This window comes from Mytilus trossulus, chromosome 4, assembly GCF_036588685.1.
Source record: "Mytilus trossulus isolate FHL-02 chromosome 4, PNRI_Mtr1.1.1.hap1, whole genome shotgun sequence".
Lineage (NCBI taxonomy): Eukaryota > Metazoa > Mollusca > Bivalvia > Mytilida > Mytilidae > Mytilus > Mytilus trossulus.
In genome coordinates, this window is record NC_086376.1 from 44602127 (window position 1) to 44618515 (window position 16389).

At 33.0% G+C, this 16389-nt stretch overlaps 1 long non-coding RNA gene across 1 annotated transcript; it reads right to left on the reverse strand.

Moving 5' to 3' along the window:
* Nucleotides 1-5116: 5116 nt before the first annotated feature.
* LOC134713961 (uncharacterized) lies at nucleotides 5117-14632 on the reverse strand. Its single transcript, XR_010106448.1, has 4 exons — nucleotides 14580-14632; nucleotides 10713-10737; nucleotides 5826-5902; nucleotides 5117-5333 (listed from the first exon to the last, which is right to left on the reverse strand). It is a non-coding gene; the product is annotated as an uncharacterized LOC134713961 (long non-coding RNA).
* Between the last annotated feature and the right edge of the window lie 1757 nt (nucleotides 14633-16389).

A 16389-nucleotide genomic window follows, 5' to 3' on the forward strand; every position in this document is an offset into this window, starting at 1 on the left:
AAAGATGCTTTGCATAACTCAATGCATGAAAAGTTTAATGGGTGCTTTGTAAAACAGTTCCCTTACTCTGGTACTTCTCAAATTACAGAAGAGAATGTCTCTCTGGTACTGCTCAAATTACAGAAGAGAATGTCTCTCTGGTACTGCTCAAATTACAGAAGAGAATGTCTCTCTGGTACTGCTCAAATTACAGAAGAGAATGTCTCTCTGGTACTGCTCAAATTACAGAAGAGAATGTCTAAGTTATATTGGTAAACTGTGCACTAAAGAAAATATGAGGCATTGAACAGGTACATTACCTCCCCTTGACCCTGTTGATCTTATGATCCATTAAACTGAGTCAAGTACCTGTAGCAATAGACTTGATATTTAGTCAAGAAATGGCTGTGAATGGTAGTTAATAAGGATTACTCACATATTGCTACATGCAATCTCTTGAATGTATCAATATACCAATTTTGACAATAATATTTTTGATTGCCATATAAACTCATTGCTATACTCAAATTATTTATAATATTTTTGTTATTTTTAGATTCTCCATTCTTAACCAATGTAAATGTTAACTAAAATAAGAAACATTTTATCTGTTGAGCCACAATAATAAAAATCAATAGCATTTAATGGTAGCGAGAAAAAGAAATTTGAGTGAAAATTCAAAAAACAATACATTAACCTTAATCAAAACTTCCACTCTTGTTGAAAATGGAGAATCTTTACATTTAGTATTTTAGAATTTACCAACTACATTATTTCTCTTGTTTATGCAAGATTTATATGAACCGTTTATATTGGAAACTGTTCTGTAGAGTTAGAAAGACCCCAAAGGGAAATAAGGTCACTCTTGGTCTTCTTCAGACTGGCAGTAAAATCCTTGCAAAAGTAAGGCGTCGGTTTGGTGAGTGCAGCTTGTACAAATTGGCAGCCATGTCCAGTGTCAGAATGGGGATGTTGAATCTGATGTCTTGTGAAGTGAGAGTCCCCAGCTGTCAACATGTTAAGAACCTTCACAACATCTCTAAGGAGTATGGAGAATTCATCACATAATTATATCCTTCAACCCAAGGACTTATCTTCACCCACAGTAATTGTTATCTGAAAAAGAAATGCACTTTTCAATATTCTGTCATATTTTAAGAAACTGAAATAGGCAAAAAATAGCAAACTGGGAATAACAATTAAAGCAGAGAAAGTTTTTCCAAAAAAAATTCCCTTCCTAAAACTTGACAGGTCATTCAAGAAAATATTAAATTGAAAAAGATTGTAAAAATCACATGGGAATTTACATGATCCTAAATAGAATAATTTTATTTATCTATAAAATAGTTCTTTCTTACTTTTAAAACTCTAATTAATAGCTGTTTACAACATCAATCTGTAAGTTCAAGCTGTAATGCTAACCTGAAAAATAAAACACTTATTCATTCAAAATAGTAAAAAGGAATCACTGTTGGTATACTTATGCACAATATATAGAAATATGTGATATATAACATATCAAGGTGAAAGAAGATGCAGAGAACACATCAATGGGACAACATCCCATCCATGCTAACAAATACAACATACTTTCCAACCTCTAAAACCTCAAAGAGTAAGAATGCCTTTCAGCCTTGACAGCTTATGGGGAGATTTTGTGTTAATTATCATCTCCTAGGAGACGATGTTAAGAATTGAATGATGGACAGTCAGTGTGTGAATGCTTCTTACTACCTTATTGGAAGATATTACCAGACATGAATAATCAAAGTTTATTGATTGGTTAGGACAATCCAAACCTAGTAAATGTCCTTCAATCCAGTCGAATATCGGATTTGTTCTTGCTATTTTAGCAATTAGATTTTGTCTGGTATATATTCATGATATTGGTACACAGGTAACTTTTATAATAAATAGCTGAATCTTCTGGAAACAACAACATCAAACCATATATATACTACTTAATAACGTGTGACCTCGCCTGTGTGGTATAATTTGTTGGTTAATAATCTAAATGAATTAATCTAGACTACAAAACGAGAACACTTTCCATTTTCATCAGCTAAGAGACGACTAGTTTTTTTTGAAAGGCTAATACTTGTGACATTTTGAAAGTAAATATATAACCTGTAAACTAACTAATCTACAAAACACCAATAAAACCAGACAAAGATCTCCATCTAGTTTGAGTTGACATTTTCAATTACTGGTACTAATAAATCAAACATTAAAACTATGGACCAAATTTTTTCAAGCCCAGTGATAGCTGATTGTTTCTTTCTTTTTATTGGCAGTATGATAAAATTTGTTTAAATAAAGGAATTATATACGTACTTATATTTAAGATATCTTATACCACAAGTCTTACTCCCCTTCATGAAAACATTGGCACTGTTTTATATCCTAAAAAGGAATTAAAATTGACACAAATTAAATATCATACAAATTTGTTAAAATGCAGCCTAAACTTTTATTAATCTATTCTGTATTCTGATTGCATAAAAGTGAGTTATCTCCCATTGAAAGAAACATTCTTGCAGTTTATTGTACTAGTCTCCCTTGAAGTAAAAATTCTATCAGGATTGACTTTTCATGGCATTAAATTTTATTCGTGTACCAGAAAAACATTTATCAAACTGATACATATCTTTTTTGTGTGTTGTAAATGTGCAAAATAACAAAAATGTGTGTTGCCATATAGATAATCCTTAGAGACTTTATCACATTTTCCCTGATAATGTACAGAATTAATTGGCTTGAATATACTTGCATTATTTCTCTCATGACAAAGCCTCAGACTTGTTTGAAGATCAATGTAATAATTAATCTTCATTCCAGCTGCTATCCTTGGTGCTTGATTGCTTACATGGCTAAGCCTTGGACTTGGTTGAAGATTTAAGTAAACATCTTCCATGGAGTTGCTACTCATCTGCTATCTGGACTGAAACTTAGGTCTGGGCGACTACTGGAACAAAAACTAAAATTATAAATTAGGTTATATTTATAAAACTGCTGTTGGTCAATATAATAAATAAATATAAACAGTTAGTTTTCTCGTTTGAATAGTATTACACTGTCATATCGGAGCTTTTTATAGCGGACTATGCAGTAAGGGCTTTGCTCATTGTTGAAGGCAGTATGGTGACCTATAGTTGTTAATGTCTGTCATTTTGGTCTCTTGGACAGTTGTCTCATTGGCAATCATACCACATCTTGTTTTTTATATATATTCCTTCAAGCTTCATAACCTGACATGTATCAAAGGAGCCATTTTCAGCATCTTATTTGGTGAACAATTGTAATTATGTTGGTACTTCATTTCGTGGTTTAGCCAAAGCCTGCATACAAGTCTTTACAATGACATTAGTGTGATCAATTCAAAATTTTAGAACCTTTATAGTCAACAACAAAACACCATTTGACCTCTTACAACTTTAAGCCTGGTGCATGTTTTTTCCCTGTAAACTTATTTTATGATTATCAAATTGTTTTAAATAGAAGAATAATATACGTACTTGTATTTAAGATATTTTATACCACAAGTCTTACTCCCCTTCATGAAAACATTGGCACTGTTTTATATCCTAAAAAGGAATTAAAATTGACACAAATTATATATCATTCAAATTTGTTAAAATGCAGCCTAAACTTTTATTAATCTATTCTGTATTCAGATTGCATAATAGTGAGTTATCTCCCACTGAAAGAAAAATTCTTGCAGTTTATTGTACTAGTCTCCCTTGAAGTAAAAATTCTATCAGGATTGACTTTTCATGGCATTAAATATTATTTGTGTAACAGAAAAACATCTAAACTGATACATATCTTTTTTGTGTGTTGTAAATGTGCAAAATAACCAAAATGTGTGTTGCTTTATAGATAATCCTTAGAGACTTTATCACATTTTCCCTGATAATGTACAGAATTAATTGGCTTGAATATACTTGCATTATTTCTTTCATGACAAAGCCTCAGACTTGGTGGAAGATCAATGTAATAATTAATCTTCATTCTAGCTGCTATCCTTGCTGCTTGATTGCATGCTTACATGGCAAAGCCTTGGACTTGGTTGAAGATTTAAGTAAACATCTTCCATGGAGTTGCTACTCATCTGCTATCTGGACTGATACTTAGGACTGGGCGACTCCTGGAACAAAAACTAAAATTATAAATTAGGTTATATTTATAAGACTGCTGTTGGTCAATATAATAAATAAATATAAACAGTTAGTTTTCCCGTTTGAATTGTATTACATCTTTATATAGGAGCCTTTTATAGCGGACTATGCAGTATGGGCTTTGCTCATTGTTGAAGGCAGTATGGTGACCTATAGTTGTTAATGTCTGTGTCATTTTGGTCTCTTGGACATTTGTCTCATTGGCAATCATACCACATCTTGTTTTTTATATATATTCCTTCAAGCTTTATAACCTGACCTGCATCAATGGAGCTATTTTCAGCGTCTTATTTGGTGAACAATTGTAATTTTGTTGGTTCTTCATTTCATGGTTAAGCCAAAGCCTGCATACAAGTCTTTACAATGACATTAGTGTGATCAATTCAAAATTTTAGAACCTTTATAGTCAACAACAAAACACCATTTGACCTCTTACAACTTTAAGCCTGGTGCATGTTTTTTCCCTGTAAACTTATTTTATGATTATCAAATTGTTTTAAATAGAGGAATAATATACGTACTTGTATTTAAGATGTCTTATACCACAAGTCTTACTCCCCTTCATGAAAACATTGGCACTGTTTTATATCCTAAAAAGGAATTAAAATTGACACAAATTATATATCATACAAATTTGTTAAAATACAGCCTTAACTTTTTTTAATCTATTCTGTATTCAGATTGCATAATAGTGAGTTATCTCCCACTGAAAGAAACATTCTTGCAGTTTATTGTACTATAGTCTCCCTTGAAGTAAAAATTCTATCAGGATTGACTTTTCATGGAATTAAATATTATTTGTGTAACAGAAAAACATCTAAACTGATACATATCTTTTTTGTGTGATGTAAATGTGCAAAATAACCAAAATGTGTGTTGCTTTATAGATAATGTTTATATACTTTCACATTTTCGCTGATAATGTACAGAATTAATTGGCTTGAATATACTTGCATTATTTCTTTCATGACAAAGCCTCAGACTTGGTGGAAGATCAATGTAATCATTAATCTTCATTCTAGCTGCTATCCTTGGTGCTTGATTGCTTACATGGCAAAGCCTCGGACTTGGTTGAAGATCTAAGTAAACATCTTCCATGGAGTTGCTACTCATCTACCATCTCAACTGAAACATCTGTGTGAATGGCGTTGTTTTCTGCGTCTATGCTCTTTTTGCCTATAATTAATTAACCATTTTCATTTTAACTTTTAATCAGTATTATGAAGACTGTTTAATGATAACATCATTAAGTCTGAAATTAATGTATGCAGATAATTATCAGAATTGGGTGGCTAACCAAAACAATCTGATGTATACATTTTGAACAAACATCTAAACAAAGTCATATTTTCCCAATCAAAATGGAAATAAATACATAAATATCCAAATTGTCAATATTAAGTCTATTTGTTGTAATAATTAACTCAGAAATTTAAATGTGATGTATGTTTTATTTCAAATCCTAAATTGGGACGATCAGTCTATTTTAATTTGTAACAATTACAATAATTCTTTTTAAATTATATTTCATAAGAATAAATTTGAACATGAAATTAAGAACAATTTTGTAATAAAATTTCAAGTGGTCGTTCAAAGGAAATACTGATTTTTTTTAACTAAATTTAAAAAAAGAAGTTTTAAACACAATTGCAATGACCAAATACTTACATCCTCATCATCTGCCAACTGTATTGAAACCATATTCCTTCAGGTGTAGGACTGTACTTTCATCTGGACTCATCCATCTGTAATACAAACTTAAAACATCTAAAAATTTATGAGACAACTGTTAGTCAATTAAAAAAAAAATATATACATACCTGCCCATCCTATCCTTGGACTGCCACCTAGAGGAAACTTGGACAAAAAGGCATACAATCATGCACACATTCTTATCTTAACATACCTGTCATTCCGATTCTTTGACGCCACCTAGAGGAAACTTGGACAAAAAGGCATACAAATATAAACATAATCTTATCTTAACATACCTTCACTTCCAATCCTTGGACTGCCACCTAAAGGAAACTTGGGCAAAAAGGCATACAAATATGAACACAATCTTATCTTAACATACCTGCCAATCCAATTCTTGAACTGCCACCTAGAGGAAACTTGGACAAAAAGGCATACAAACATGCACACAATCTTATCTTAACATACCTTTACTTCCAATCCTTGGACTGCCAACTAAAGGAAACTTGGACAAAAAGGCATACAAATATAAACACAATCTTATCTTAACATACCTTCACTTTCAATCCTTGGACTGCCACCTAGAGGAAACTTGGACAAAAAGGCATACAAATATGAACACAATCTTATCTTAACATACCTGCCCATCCAATTCTTGGACTGCCAACTAAAGGAAACTTGGACAAAAAGGCATAAAAATATGAACACAATCTTATCTTAACATACCTTCACTTCCAATCCTTGGACTGCCATCTAGGGAAAATTGGACAAAAAGGCATACAAATATGAACACAATCTTATCTTAACATACCTTCACTTCCAATCCTTGGACTGCCACCTAGAAGAAACTAGGACAAAAAGACATTCAAACATGCACACAATCTTATCTTAACATACCTTCATTTCCAATCCTTGGACTGGCAACTAAAGGAAACTTGGACAAAAAGGCATACAAATATAAACACAATCTTATCTTAACATACCTTCCCTTTCAATTCTTGGACTGCCACCTAAAGGAAACTTGGACAAAAAGGCATAAAAATATGAACACAATCTTATCTTAACATACCTTCACTTCCAATCCTTGGACTGCCACCTAAAGGAAACTTGGACAAAAAGGCATACAAATATAAACACAATCTTATCTTAACATACCTTCACTTTCAATCCTTGGACTGCCACCTAAAGGAAACTTGGAAAAAAAGGCATACAAATATGAACACAATCTTATCTTAACATACCTTCACTTCCAATCCTTGGACTGCCACCTAGAGGAAACTTGGACAAAAAGGCATACAAATATAAACACAATCTTATCTTAACATACCTTCACTTTCAATCCTTGGACTGCCACCTAAAGGAAACTTGGAAAAAAAGGCATACAAATATGAACACAATCTTATCTTAACATACCTTCACTTCCAATCCTTGGACTGCCACCTAGAGGAAACTTGGACAAAAAGGCATACAAATATGAACACAATCTTATCTTAACATACCTTTACTTCCAATCCTTGGACTGCCAACTAAAGGAAACTTGAACAAAAAGGCATAAAAATATGAACACAATCTTATCTTAACATACCTTCACTTTCAATCCTTGGACTGCCACCTAAAGGAAACTTGGACAAAAAGGCATACAAATATGAACACAATCTTATCTTAACATACCTTCACTTCCAATCCTTGGACTGCCACCTAGAGGAAACTTGGACAAAAAGGCATACAAATATGAACACAATCTTATCTTAACATACCTTCACTTCCAATCCTTGGACTGCCACCTAGAGGAAAATTGGACAAAAAGGCATACAAATATGAACACAATCTTATCTTAACATACCTTCACTTCCAATCCTTGGACTGCCACCTAGAAGAAACTAGGACAAAAAGACATTCAAACATGCACACAATCTTATCTTAACATACCTTCATTTCCAATCCTGGGACTGCCAACTAAAGGAAACTTGGACAAAAAGGCATACAAATATAAACACAATCTTATCTTAACATACCTTCCCTTTCAATCCTTGGACTGCCACCTAAAGGAAACTTGGACAAAAAGGCATAAAAATATGAACACAATCTTATCTTAACATACCTTCACTTTCAATCCTTGGACTGCCACCTAAAGGAAACTTGGACAAAAAGGCATACAAATATGAACACAATCTTATCTTAACATACCTTCACTTCCAATCCTTGGACTGCCACCTAGAGGAAACTTGGACAAAAAGGCATACAAATATGAACACAATCTTATCTTAACATACCTTCACTTCCAATCCTTGGACTGCCACCTAGAGGAAAATTGGACAAAAAGGCATACAAATATGAACACAATCTTATCTTAACATACCTTCACTTCCAATCCTTGGACTGCCACCTAGAAGAAACTAGGACAAAAAGACATTCAAACATGCACACAATCTTATCTTAACATACCTTCATTTCCAATCCTTGGACTGCCAACTAAAGGAAACTTGGACAAAAAGGCATACAAATATAAACACAATCTTATCTTAACATACCTTCCCTTTCAATCCTTGGACTGCAACCTAAAGGAAACTTGGACAAAAAGGCATAAAAATATGAACACAATCTTATCTTAACATACCTTCACTTCCAATCCTTGGACTGCCACCTAAAGGAAACTTGGACAAAAAGGCATACAAATATAAACACAATCTTATCTTAACATACCTTCACTTTCAATCCTTGGACTGCCACCTAAAGGAAACTTGGAAAAAAAGGCATACAAATATGAACACAATCTTATCTTAACATACCTTCACTTCCAATCCTTGGACTGCCACCTAGAGGAAACTTGGACAAAAAGGCATACAAATATAAACACAATCTTATCTTAACATACCTTCACTTTCAATCCTTGGACTGCCACCAAAAGGAAACTTGGAAAAAAAGGCATACAAATATGAACACAATCTTATCTTAACATACATTCACTTCCAATCCTTGGACTGCCACCTAGAGGAAACTTGGACAAAAAGGCATACAAATATGAACACAATCTTATCTTAACATACCTTTACTTCCAATCCTTGGACTGCCAACTAAAGGAAACTTGAACAAAAAGGCATAAAAATATGAACACAATCTTATCTTAACATACCTTCACTTTCAATCCTTGGACTGCCACCTAAAGGAAACTTGGACAAAAAGGCATACAAATATGAACACAATCTTATCTTAACATACCTTCACTTCCAATCCTTGGACTGCCACCTAGAGGAAACTTGGACAAAAAGGCATACAAATATGAACACAATCTTATCTTAACATACCTTTACTTCCAATCCTTGGACTGCCAACTAAAGGAAACTTGGACAAAAAAGCATAAAAATATGAACACAATCTTATCTTAACATACCTTCACTTTCAATCCTTGGACTGCCACCTAAAGGAAACTTGGACAAAAAGGCATACAAATATGAACACAATCTTATCTTAACATACCTTCACTTCCAATCCTTGGACTGCCACCTAGAGGAAACTTGGACAAAAAGGCATACAAATATGAACACAATCTTATCTTAACATACCTTCACTTCCAATCCTTGGACTGCCACCTAGAGGAAACTTGGACAAAAAGGCATACAAATATAAACACAATCTTATCTTAACATACCTTCACTTTCAATCCTTGGATTGCCACCTAAAGGAAACTTGGAAAAAAAGGCATACAAATATGAACACAATCTTATCTTAACATACCTTCACTTCCAATCCTTGGACTGCCACCTAGAGGAAACTTGGACAAAAAGGCATACAAATATGAACACAATCTTATCTTAACATACCTTTACTTCCAATCCTTGGACTGCCAACTAAAGGAAACTTGGACAAAAAGGCATAAAAATATGAACACAATCTTATCTTTACATACCTTCACATCCAATCCTTGGACTCAGCAGCCACCTAGAGGAAACTTGGACAAAAAGGTATACAAATATAAACACAATCTTATCTTAACATACCTTCACTTTCAATCCTTGGACTGCCACCTAAAGGAAACTTGGAAAAAAAGGCATACAAATATGAACACAATCTTATCTTAACATACCTTCACTTCCAATCCTTGGACTTCCACCTAGAGGAAACTTGGACAAAAAGGCATACAAATATGAACACAATCTTATCTTAACATACCTTTACTTCCAATCCTTGGACTGCCAACTAAAGGAAACTTGGACAAAAAGGCATAAAAATATGAACACAATCTTATCTTAACATACCTTCACTTTCAATCCTTGGACTGCCACCTAAAGGAAACTTGGACAAAAAGGCATACAAATATGAACACAATCTTATCTTAACATACCTTCACTTCCAATCCTTGGACTGCCACCTAGAGGAAACTTGGACAAAAAGGCATACAAATATGAACACAATCTTATCTTAACATACCTTCACTTCCAATCCTTGGACTGCCACCTAGAGGAAACTTGGACAAAAAGGCATACTATCATGCACACATTCTTATCTTAACATACCTTCACTTCCAATCCTTGGACTGCCACCTAGAAGAAACTAGGACAAAAAAACATACAAACGCATGCACACAATCTTATTTTAACATACCTCCACTTCCAATCCTTGGACCGCCACCTAGAAGAAACTAGGACAAAAAGACATACAAACATGAACACAATCTTATCTTAACATACCTTCACTTCTGATCCCTGGACCGCCACCTAGAGGAAAAGAGGGCAAAAAGGCATACAAATATGAACACAATCTTATCTCAACATACCTTCACTTTTGATCCCTGGACTGCCACCTAGAGGAAACGAGGGCAAAAAGGCATACAAACATGCACACAATCCTATCAAAACTTACCTCACTTTCTGATCCTGGACGTCACCTAAAACATAAAATGAAACAGATGACCATATCTCACTTTCAATTCTTTGAAGTAACTTACAGAAAATGAAAATAAATTAAAAACAGAAGAAATACTCCTATAGAAAATAGAAATAAAAAAACAGCATACATATGAAAACATATAAAATGAAACAGATATAAAACATGAAAACATATAAAATGAAATAGATAAACATAAATCACTTTCAATTCTTTGAAGTAACCTATACTATATATTTCCTACAGGCTAAAAAAAATATAAAGAAAGTTAAACACCAATAGTTCAGAGAACAATTGCACGTCTTTCCACAAGTAAGGATAATTTTAATAGTATTCTTAAAATTTTATTGGAATTGGATTACCTCCCTTATATTGCTTTTAAATTGGCTAAATTGTCCTTAAACCAGAAACCCTTGCCCCCTTTTGTTACCCCTAATTGCTTAATGATTTGTTCCATTTATACCGCCTATAACCATCCTTTGTAGTATGGAAACTTGTATCATTTTAGAGCGATTTATACACTTTTAAAAAAAGACAAGTTATTGGCTAAAAACTACAAAAATGCTTTTTTGGGCCCCTTTTTTTGGCCCCTCACTTATTGAAATCCTTGAAGCAAGAACCCCACAACTCAATTCCAGCCTTTCCTTTGTAGTAAAAAAACCTTGTAGTATAATTTCAGAGAGATCCTGATACACTTAAACATAAGTTATTGTCTGTAAACTAGAAAAATTTGTAAGGGTTCCGCGGAACCCAGAGTCTCGCCTACTTTTGCTGTAAATCGCAGGCTCAACAATAATAAGGAAAAAAATCAATAAAAATATTCCTCTTGATACTATCTATTGATTGTAAGAAGCTTCTGTCCAAGTTTGTTAAAAATCTAGGATGGTTAATGAATCTAATAAATGTTTGATAACTTTAGACTGTATGTAATGTTAACTGGAAGAAAATCTAAGTCCATTTAAAATTAAAATTAAGTCCATTTAAAAGTAAAATACAGGGAAAATGGAATTATCTTTTTACCAAATTTACTTCTGATCATAAACAAGCTTCTGTCCAAGTTTGGTACAAACCCAGGATAGTTTAAGAAAGTCATTAAAATTCTAAAAACTTTAACCACAGAGTGAATGTAATGTTTCCCCGCAGAAAAACTAAGTCCATTTATAAGTTAAATACCGAAAAAATGGAAATTTATTTTTACAAAATTTACTTCTGGATACTATCTAATGATTATAAACAAGCTTCTGTCTAAGTTTGAAAGTAATCCAGTATAGTCTGAGAAAGTTATTAAAATTTCAAAAACTTTAACCACAGAGTGAATATTTGTGGACGCCGGCGACGACGACGACGACGGAATGTAGGATCGCTTAGTCTCGCTTTTTCGACAAAAGTCGAAGGCTCGACAAAAATGATTCTTTTTGGCCCTTTTTTTGTCTCTTATTCCTACATGTTCAGGGATATTAACCCCAGACTGACACCAAACCTTTCCTTCATCATATGGAACCTTGTGATACAATGTCAGAGAGACCCATACAATTAAACATAAGTTATTGTCATGAATTTCAAAAACGCTTGTTTTTGGCCCTTATTCCTTGACTGTTTGCTCCAGAACCCTAAAATAAATCCCAATCTTCTACTTAAATGATATAAACATTATGGTACAGTTTCAGAGTAAGTGAAATACTTATACACAACTTTTTGTCCTGAAACAAGATAAATGTATGTTTTGGGCCCTCGAAATCAATCCCAACCTTCCTTTTGTCAGGTTATAAGCATTGTGTTAACATTTCATTGATTTCTATTTACTTATACTAAAGTTATTATCCAGAAACCATCCATCTTCAGACAAAATTGACGACAACAAAGTGATTCCAGTATACAACTGCAAAAATTTTTGCATTTGTATAAAATCTTTTACCACAGAGTGAATGTAATGTTTCCTGGCAGTCCATTTATAAGTAAAATGTGGAAAAATAGGATATTTTTTTTTAACAAAATTTACATCTGGATACTTATGATCACAAACAAGCATCTGTCCAAGTTTGGTAGAAATCCAGGATAGTTCAAGAAAGTTATCAAAATTTCAACAAGAGTGCACAGCGTCTCGATCACCTTCTTTACTAATCATTGATATTATGTTGACAGTCCTAAGTATAAAGCTTTATTACAGCTGTCACATAAACTTAAGTATTGCTCATTGTTGAAGGCGGTACGGTGACCTATAGTTGTTAATGTTTGTGCCATTTTGGTCTTTTGTGGATAGTTGTCTCATTGGCATTCATACCACATCTTTTTTTTCATAATAACCAAGAAAACTTAACATTGACCAACGAACCATGAAAATAAGGTCAATGTCAGATGAAACATGCCAGGCAGGCATGTATACAGCTAACAATTCTCCCATATACAACAAATATAGTTGACCTATTACTTATTGTTTAAGAAAAACAGACCGAAACACAAAAACTGAGCAATGAACTGTGAAAATGAGGTCAAGGTCAAATAAAACCTGTGTGACTGACATAAAAATCAAACAATATTTCCAAATATAGTTGACCTATTGCATATAGTTTTAGAAAAAAAGACCAAACTCAAAAATGTAACTGTGACCAATAAACCATGCAAGTTTGAGGTCAAGGTGAGATGACACCTGCCAGCCAGACATGTACACCTTACAATAATTCCATACACCAAATATAGTAGACCTATATTGCAAACAGTATAAGAATAACAGACCAAAACACAAAAACTTAACTATAACCACTGAACTATGAAAATGAGGTCAAGGTCAGATGACACCTGCCAGTTAGACATGTACACCTTACAGTCCTTCCATACACTGAATATACTAGACCTTTTATTGTTTATAGTATCTGAGATACGGACTTGACCACCAAAGCTCAGCCTTGTTCACTGATCCATGAAATGAGGTCAAGGTCAAGTGAAAACTATCTGACAGGCATGAGGACCTTACAAGGTAGGCACAAATCAAATATAGTTATCTCATTCCTTATAATAAGGGAGAATTCAACATTACAAAAAAGTAGTCACTGAACCATGAAAATGAGGTCAAGGACATTAGACATGTGACAGACGGAAACTTCGTCACATGAGAGGTGCATATACAAAGTATGAAGCAACTAGGTCTTCCCTCTACTAAAATATAAAACTTTTAAGAAGTTAGCTAATGCCCCCACCTCCACAGCCACCCGATCACTATCCCAGTTGAGTATGTTGCAAGGTGACTTGTATAAACTCTAAAACCAAATTTCAGAAATTCTTGTATTGTAGTTAAAAAGAATTGAAAATTTTGAACTTGGCTATCAGGTGTAAAACTATACATGTGTTCGTTAAACAGGAAGTTGCTTAGTGATGAATCTGAAAATGCATCACTTGGTATAGCTGATATATATATCAACCCGAAACCAAATTTCAGAAATCCTTGTATTGAGAAAAAGGTGACGAAAAATATTCATTGGGATGGACAGACTGATGAACTGATGGCTGGATTGACAGACAGAGGTAAAACATTATTACCCCCCCCCCCTTTTTTTTCAAAGTGGGTGTAAAATGAGTAGTAAAATGTTAATATTTTTTAACTGAGATTTCAAGTTATTAGAAGATATATATTATAGACATTAAGTAACTATATAGAATTGTACTACTGTATATATTATATATAAATTATAAAATATATTTCATTCGAGTATAAATTGGAAAAAAAAATTTGGACTAATTTGTAATGATTTTTCAAGCTGTTACTTCAAATAATTTGAAAACTATTTTTTTATTATCTAACAAATTTTAACATAGTTTCAAATACAATTGTAATGAGCAAATACTTACCGGTACATCATCATTATCTGGCAACTAAAATGAAACCATCTTCCTTCAGGTGTTACTAAGGACCGAACTTTCATCTGGGCTCATCCAGGGGTCTGTAATACAAAATAAAAGAATTCTTATATTTATGAGACAACAGTTAGTAAATTGAAATAAAAATATCACTGAACTAGTATATATTTGTTTAGGGGCCAGCTGAAGGACGCCTCCGGGTGCGTGAATTTCTCGCTACATTGAAGACCTGTTGGTGACCTTCTGCTGTTGTGTTTTTTTTATTTTGGTCGGGTTGTTGTCTCTTTGACACATTCCCCATTTCCATTCTCAATTTTATTATATCAAAGTAATATGAAGATATCCAAATTGACAATCAAACTTTTCTTTCTTTCAGTTAGACTATAAATTAGAAAAAAGTTTTCCAAATTAAGTGTCAATGGTTAGATAATTATAAATTACCTGCCAACTGTCTCTATTTGTGGAGGATTTCCTCCATGGAGGCTCCCAAATTGAAATTTTGAAAGAGCAATTTTGTCCACAATTTTAAACAAAACAATTAATTTTACAATGATTCAGGCTTATAAATGTATGAAGAAGCTCAGGCATTTGTCTCAGAATTTTTTTTCCTACATACCTTAATATAACACAGGTATGTATTAAAAAAAAATCTGTGACAAGTGCCTGTGTGGAGAAGCCAAAAAATAACATTTAAATGTTTTTAAAGGCTCCCTTGAAGGTTTTTTTAGGACTAAGACAGTCATCTTGTATGCAAAACCCCATAGGCATTTTGAAAAGTTGGCAGGAATGAATTAAGAGCTGACTGCCACAAAAGCATGATACGTTGGAAGCTTTTTAAAGTTCCAGAAGTCCTCAAAGTTATAAATTTATAAAAATAAGAGTGCACACGCTGAAATGTCTCGCCTTTTTTACTAATCATTTATATTTGTTGATAGTCCTAAATATAAAGCTATACATGTATAACAACTGTCACATAAACTTAAAACCACAAAAACTAAACCTTGACCAATGAACCATGAAAATAAGGTCAAGGTCAGATGAATCATGCCAGACATATATGTGACCCGCCATGACATTTGCAGGCTTATGGAGGTAGAACATCTTTGTTAGAAAAATTATAAACATGATAAATATTGAGATTCAATGAAATACGTATGTGTGAAGAAAAGATAAACACTTTCGTTGGCTTCTTTTTTGCGGACGCCGAACTATACATCATATATAAGTTTTGAAGAAGTTTTACTTTATCGTGTGAAGTAAAAAATATTTGAATCTACATTTTAAATTGATACAAAAAAAATCAAATTTCTGCTTTATAGATTTCCTTTCATAAATGAAGTCTGAAATATATCCATAATAAATGCACCGTATCAAATGCATATAAGAGAACACCTACTTATAAACTGTTACGCGTCGCTTACTATGTATAGAGACATGCATAATAAATCTAAATTAAAAAAAGGAATTCTTAAAGCTTACTTTGATAAATTTTAAACTAACTTCATTTCAACAAGTTTAAATTAAATGTTCTAAAATAGAGCTACAAACAAACAAATACTGCTCTGCTCTAAAGTGTTTCTTTCATAAATGAAGTCTGAAATATATCCATAATAAATGCACCGTATCAAATTAATATATGAGAACACCTACTTATAAACTGTTACGCGTCGCTCACTATGTGTAGAGACATGCATAATAAATCTAAATTAAAAAAAAAGGAATTCTTAAAGCTTATTTGACAAATTTCAAACTAACTTCATTTCAACAAGTTTAAATTACATGTTCTAAAATAGAGCTAAGA